The following is a 7,249-nucleotide window of genomic DNA, read 5'->3' on the forward strand; positions in this document are numbered from 1 at the left end:
ACGGGCTCTGCTAATTCGCCGTTTTGGCCCAGAGCCCGTAAACGGCCGGAACTACACGGGTCCGGCGGCATTTACGGGGCCTGCTAGACTTGCTTATGCATTCTTTGGAGCTGACACTGAGACTGCCTGTCTGGGTCTTGAGAGGAACCAATCACCCAAAACTCTAGTGCTTGGGTTGGACGGACGCAGCTTCAGTAACGTCCTGCTCAAAAGTTCAGCGGTGACTTTGAACCACTATCAGCCATCCAAAGCACATCCAACGCACAGGAACGATCCAACCAAAAATCCCCGCACTTAGTTGTTTCCAGACACACAAAAGCGCGGGCGGACATGGCATTTTGGCGGGGCGGAGCTTGATTTCTCCCGCGCTTGCGACGGAGGCGAGTCCAGATTTCCACTTTTTTTCCTTTTCTTTTTTGTAGATTTTTCATTTTCGTAACGTGAGCTGGCAAGTGGGTCCCAATCCACGTCAGCAAATTTGCACCGACAGGTGTCAGTTTTTTTGTCAATTCGGGAACAACGCAAGCACCTGCTTTGGCCAGCCACCGCCGTGCGGACCGGGCGGCCGATGTCTCGTCGCTCCTCCCTCCCAAATCGAGTAACTTCCAATCTAGTTAAAAATAATAAATTAAGCCTAAACCAGTGAAACTAGTCAAACCGTATTTGCCTACCCTAGTTCGAGACAGGAGGGAGAAAAAGACGGTGAAGATATGGAAATAGGAGAGATGGGCATGAAAACATAGAACATATGTACTTTCTCTATTTCTTTTGCACAGAATAAACACGACGCGGACTGTTCGCTGACATGTGTTAATCAGCAAACACTCTTGGACTACTCTTCTTTCTTGCTACTTGCACTATCCTGACAGGTACTTACTATCCTGACAGGTACTTACTACCCCAAATGAACCCCAAAAGGCCGTAAGGCCAGGAAATCCAATCGGCTACACAATTGGCCATCCACCGAACGAACTACTAATCACAATCTCCTCCTAATACGCTTCGCGTAGGTGCATCGAGGAGCCAGCGGTGATGAGCCCGTCGCCCGGGACGTTCACTTTGGCCGGCGCCAGCTCCCACGCGTCGAGCTTGGACACCTTCACGGCGCCGGTGCCGTTGTTGAACATGAACAGGCGGCTGTTGGCCGTCGCCACGTGCTCCGGGTACGCCCGCGCCGTGATGACCGTCCGGCCGCCGCCGCCGTAGCTCTCCACCACCGAGTGGTCAACCTGTTGCAAGGATAGAACACATGTTGGCACTCCATTTTCACAATGCAAATAATCGAGTGTCTGAATCTATGCTGTGTTTGTGACGAAGAGCTCACCAGTGTCCTTAGCGATATGCTCCTCTCCTTCTCGATGTCGATGTCCACGAACCCTCCGTACGGCGGCTTGTACACGTCGGCTCTCGTAGTCGATCTGCCCAAGTTAATTTCCAGGAAGATTGTTAGTACGTATGATTTTGCTGTCGATGCACATGCTTAGCTTCAGAATTTGCGGGTGCTCTGTTTTTGCTGTACCTTCTGAGGTCGGTGCACATGAGAACCTTGTACTTGCCCTCGTGCCTGAACACTCTGAAGAAGACGGAGGTGTGCTCCTGCAGGTCGCCGGAGGCCAGGACGAGCAGCCCGAACGGGCCGACGCCGCCAAGCACGGACGCGCCCTTCTCGCCGCACAACCTCTGCGGGTCAAGCAGCTGGTTGGGGTCGAGGTTTTCGGCGCCCTCCAGGGACGGGACCTCGAAGACCACCTCCACGTCCGCCTGCACGCCGGCGACGCCGATGATCTCGTTCATGCCGCCGGCTTTCATATCCGTTCCCAGCAACCCGACCCGCGTCTTCCTCAACGTCTCGATCTCCTCGATCGGCCACTGCAGCAGCTGCTTCCCGTTGCTGTCCACCCAGATCCTCCTCGGGACGGTCTACACGCCGGCCCAGCCCCTGGCGAGGTAGTCGGCCTCGGGGTCGGACTCGTTGGCCCAGCTCCAGAGCACGCGCCGCTTCTTGCCCGCGTCGTAGAAGGACTTGGACGCGTAGACGTGGCCGTAGTCGAAGCGGTGCCAGGTCCGGCAGTCGTTATCCGCCTCCACCGGCGAGAAGGTGTCCACGGCGTCGTCGTACCTCCCCAGCACGTAGTAGTCGCTGAGCGTCACCATCACACTCTGCTTCAGTACGTAACTCACGGCCGCGCCGTTCGAGGGCGTGTAGTCGAGCCCGTTCTGGTCGCCGGGCTCCGCCACAGGGAACAGGTCCGGGCACTCCACCATGCCAGAGTTGTCCGACGAGTAGAGCGGCTCGGCGTTCCGTTCCCACTGCCGGAAGTCCTTGCTGCGGTAGACCAGCGTGGACCCCGTGCCGTCCTTGAGCCCTGCGGAGACGGCGACGCGCCAGAGGCCGTCGCGGCCGAGCCAGGCCGTGGAGGGGTCCCGAAAGTTGTCGTGCACGACGTCGTCGGGGAGCGCGATGACGGGGTTGTAGCTGGGCTTCACCCACTCGCGGAGGAGCGGGTCGGAGGCGTTCTTGGGGAAGGCGACGTTCTGGACCTGGTTGTTGTCGGCGTCGATGCCGGTGTAGAGGAAGACCGGGGTACCGTCGGCGAGGAAGGTGGCGGAGCCGGACCAACAACCGTTGATGTCGAAGGAGGAGTCCGGGTCCATGGCGTTCTCGAGGGCGGACCAGTTTATGAGATCGACGGAGACGGAGTGACCCCAGGAGAGGTTGCCGTTGCCCCAGGTGGCCCGGTACGGGTTATGCTGGTAGAAGAAGTGATACACGCCCTTGTAATACATCGGCCCTGTACATTCAAAGGAAAAAATAACCGTTAGTTCACTCTGTTCCGGTGCTCTGTTTTGTGGGATATTTTATAATATACCACACTTTTCTTTGATTCTCTATTATTTGCCACATGACCACCACCTGTCATTGACAATGACAGGTGGTGGTCATGTGGCAAATAATAGAGATGTAAAGAAAAGTGTGGTATATTATAAAATGATGCTGTTTCAGTGCTCTCCAACTACGTATATTTCATTTTACAAAAATCAGCACTCGTTCATGGCCAAAGAAAACTTGTTACAATTGCAGCACGTTTGATCACTACCGGCAAAGGGAGTTGTCTCATCTTAGTCAAAATTCCATGTTTGTATAGAATTTTGGGAGATAAGTAGTTTCTTTTGTTAGGTTCGAGAAAAATCTTGAGATATTAACTTAGAGATGACATCATAACTTTGAACAAAACGGTCAAAATGTGTAAAGTTCAAGTGCAGTAGAGTAGCGACTAAATCAACCACCACGACGCAGGAGAGGAGGTCACGTCGCGCACGCACGCGAACATCTTGGACGCAAAGACAAGAAGCAAGCAACGCTTGGAGGCAAGCAGCAAGCAACACTTGAACCAACCGAACCGCCGTATCTCTGCGGGCCACACAACGGGAGCACCGGCCTATCTAGGATTTCCTCTCGCTTTCCTATCTAGATAAGCATAACCATAAAATCCAGTGTTCACCGACGGCGACGTCCGATAATTCATTCCTGGTAGAATTTCAGACGGCCGGGAAAGTAAGAAAAAATCCAACGCTTGTCATGCGATATATGCGTGTAGATTTGGTCCGACTTGCCAACCAAATTGGTTAGTCCTGTTCTTGTATATAAGTAACAGAAGTCTAACTTTTGTCTAGGAGAGGAAGAGTATAACTTTAATCAACCGACCAGACCAGGAGATAGAAACTAAGAAAAAACCAACGCATGTTTGGAGAAAAGAGTTGTACAGTTGTTACCAATAGTGCATCTACTTGTATATCTTATTATCGTCCCTAACATTTAATAAAAATTGATCAACTTTTAGTAAGAAAATGATTTGCTAAGGGAAGATATATGGTGTAAAAGAAAATAGTCTTTTCATACTATAAGATAATAATTATATGGGTAGGAAAATAAGCCTATCCAAAACTCTTTGTAATATGGGACGGACTTAGTACTTTTTTTAAGAGATCATCTCTTAGTTAAGGGAAGATAACTTTTCTTTTTCTTGTTCTAAAAAAAAATACCGAATGAGATTGTTCAAGAAAATATATATAATTAGCCCAAAATTTATTAAAATCATGTAAATTCTGAGAAAATGATCAAATAGCGTTAACTACTGGCTGATATCTTCTGATACCGGTGGGTGCTAGAAAAACCGGTTTCCAATGAAATCTCGGAAATACTAGAGACGGGAAAAAAATACCGGACGGGAAAAAGCCCCGCTTCCAACTGAGCAAAAATCCCACTGGAAGAGAAGGCTGACATCACCCTCCTATTGCATGCATGCGATGCTGTTAAACCTAGTCTAACTCTTGGCGATCAAATTGGTTAACATGTTCTTGTCTTAACAGCCAAAGTCGAGCAAAAGTATTAGCTTTTAATCAACCGACCAGACCAGGAGATAGAAACAATATAGCTGTCCTGTCTGAGTGAACTTTTAAACAAGAAACACTAGCTTTGGCGAGGAGGTCACGTCACGTCACGTCAGCCACATCAGTGCACACGATACGGACGTCCGACGCATATAGTACAGCGTCCTACTAGAGGCACGCTGGCGGACGGAGCAACACTTGGCCGCGCGCGCGCGCGCGCGCCAAACCAAAACCGTCCAACCGCAGCGGGCCACACAAGGATCTGCCGGCCTGTTCAGGACCTCCCCACCATCTATCTACGCGTATACTGTATATGGATAATTCCCTTCCCGGAAAAGGAAGTAAATCTATCCACGGATAAACGTCCGGTGTTGACTGATGGCGACCTCCCATAATAAATGCCGATGAAGAAAAGATTTGAAAGAAAGAAAGCTGCGCGTACCATTCGGATCTGTTGAGCAGCGCCATGAAATCCATATCCATCCATCCCAAGCAACCAGCAAGCACAGAGAAGATTCAGGTTAGGCGAATGAATGAATAATCCGCAGCTGGGCGGAGCGAACAGGGGAGCGGGAATTCCTACCGTTCTGCCAGTTCTCCGTGGGCTGGAAGTGGTAGGCGGTCCGGTAGCTGTCATGGCCGGCGGTGGCGGCGCTCTCCGGCTTGGGGTCAGAGAGCCATCGGAGGGCGGCGGACGGGGAGAGGAGGAGGCAGAGGTGTACGGCGACGGCGGCGCACGCGGCGAGACGGAGGCCTGCCATGGCAACCAACCAAGAGAGCGGGTGGGAGGGACGAGAGCCAGATGGAGGCAAACGGCTGGGTGGTTGCTCTGCTCTCCCGCCTCAGGGTGCATTTATAATGGTTGGGCTTCCATATAGAACTACTGTAGTAATACTTTTTCTTTTCCTTCCTTCCTTCATTTCCTAGGAGGACACCGGCCAGTCGCCCGACCAATCAGGCTCCTGGTTCGACCGGCAGATGGGATTGAGATCCCACGCCGCCGCGGCCACCGCCCTTAATCAAACGACAAATATGATCCGGCGGCAGATCAGACCGACAGGGCGGACGCGTGAGTGACTAGGCATCCACTACTGGCAGGGCCTCGCGAAACAAACGGACACCTTGGTCTTTGCCGGCGGTAGTATTGGTGACGTGGCACTACAATCAATGAGAAGAGAGGTGAAAGTGGTATCATACCGGATCATAGCACGTAAAACTAGAAAATTTAATGGCAAATATACATCATGTACATAAATTTGCATTGAGATTCTACAAAATACTATAGTAAATATAAAGAAAGTATGATACTACCACATTATGATACTACCATGCATTGTAGGGGTGATATCATAAACTATAGTGTTTGATACTTCCCATTTTGACTAATCTAAACTGCCTTGTGAAATCTGCGGCTGGCCAACATGGATGAATCATGGATCCTGCCCACTTGATGAATATACTACAGCCCCATTCCTAATATCTGTTAATTAATTAATGCCCGCCATGCTGGACCCGAGTTTATCTTCCCGGACGCTCATCCTTTCTGCATGGCCTTTGCTAACTTGTGTGTTCGGAACTCAATCATTCTGTTGTTTAGATTAGAAAACGGCTTGCAGAGAGTTGCGTCAAAGGAACTCGTACTCCGAGAGCTGCCTGGATTGGGCAGAATCTTGAATCTTCATCACTGACTTGTACTAACACGCTTATTCTAATGATACGATCCAAGCGAGATTACGCTACTGGTCGACGTGAATCATATTTGTTTCTTAGCTCTGCGCTGAGGTAGCGCTCAAGCAACAACGAGTCTTCAGGTCCCTGGAGATGTGCTCGGCGTTATAGTTGTACATGGTCCCTTCGCATAGAGAATGTGACTTCATTTTTTGTCTTGCTTTTCCAGTACCCGGTCTTGTGCTCCATCATGGAAATCCTAGGTCTAATCTTTATTGTGTTGGTTTCGGGTTATTCATCTATTGAATGCACTGCTTGGAGTTTGCTCGGGTTTGATTTCCAGGGTCAAAACCCATGACCTGCCCTCAAGTGGTTTGACTCGGCAACAACAACCGTTATGCGTCGGTCCCTTTCTGGAGGCGTTGCTTCTGAAGAAATCATTCCTGCAGTCCACGCGTCATAAAAGGATGGCCGACGTTACTGCTCCCCGCAGATCACCGATGCTCTTATTTTCCTGCTTAATTTGGCTCTTTGCATCCTTGGTGTCTTGACTAGCTTTTCATACCATGTTCTTGCAAAAAGCCGGTTGTAATTGATATTCTTGATAGTAATATACTAGTACCCCTTGCTGGGAAAATGATGGTCTAAAATTTTTTCATTTATTCTTCATGTTGGAAGAAGACTCCTGGATTAATAGCCCCTCAAGTCTACTCTATGTCACCAAGTTTATTGCAAGCTTGACTTCTCCCGATGTTCTGTAATACTACTTTAGCATGAGAGGCATTTTTGTATGCTAATAATGACGAACATCTAGCCAAGGCCGGTCCTGAGATTTCGGAGGCCCGGGGCGAACCTAAAATTCGAGGCCCTCAATACATTCAATAAAAATAATCAATATTTGTAGTATATAATAATTTTTATGAATAAATATTTAAAGTGGATTCAAACACATATAGTATTTATATCAAATATTTTTTAGATATTAGCTTAAATCATTGGTAAATATCTATACATCTCACTCAACTCATATGTTTTCTACTACGTGAAGCATAAAATTTAGATGGCATGACTACGTGATGTTGCTGCGATAGAGACTTTACCGTAAACCAAGAAATTCACAAAGGCACGATAATAGTGGCGTAGGCAAACTATTGAGTTGTTATTTTCTCCTTATTCCGACCGGTGGAAG

At 49.1% G+C, this 7,249-nt stretch overlaps 1 pseudogene; it reads right to left on the minus strand.

Annotated features, from left to right (window-relative positions):
* Positions 1-732: 732 nt before the first annotated feature.
* On the minus strand, positions 733-5,402 carry LOC127336750 (beta-fructofuranosidase, insoluble isoenzyme 7-like; annotated as a pseudogene).
* Between the last annotated feature and the right edge of the window lie 1,847 nt (positions 5,403-7,249).

This window comes from Lolium perenne, chromosome 2, assembly GCF_019359855.2.
Source record: "Lolium perenne isolate Kyuss_39 chromosome 2, Kyuss_2.0, whole genome shotgun sequence".
Classification (NCBI taxonomy): Eukaryota; Viridiplantae; Streptophyta; class Magnoliopsida; order Poales; family Poaceae; genus Lolium; species Lolium perenne.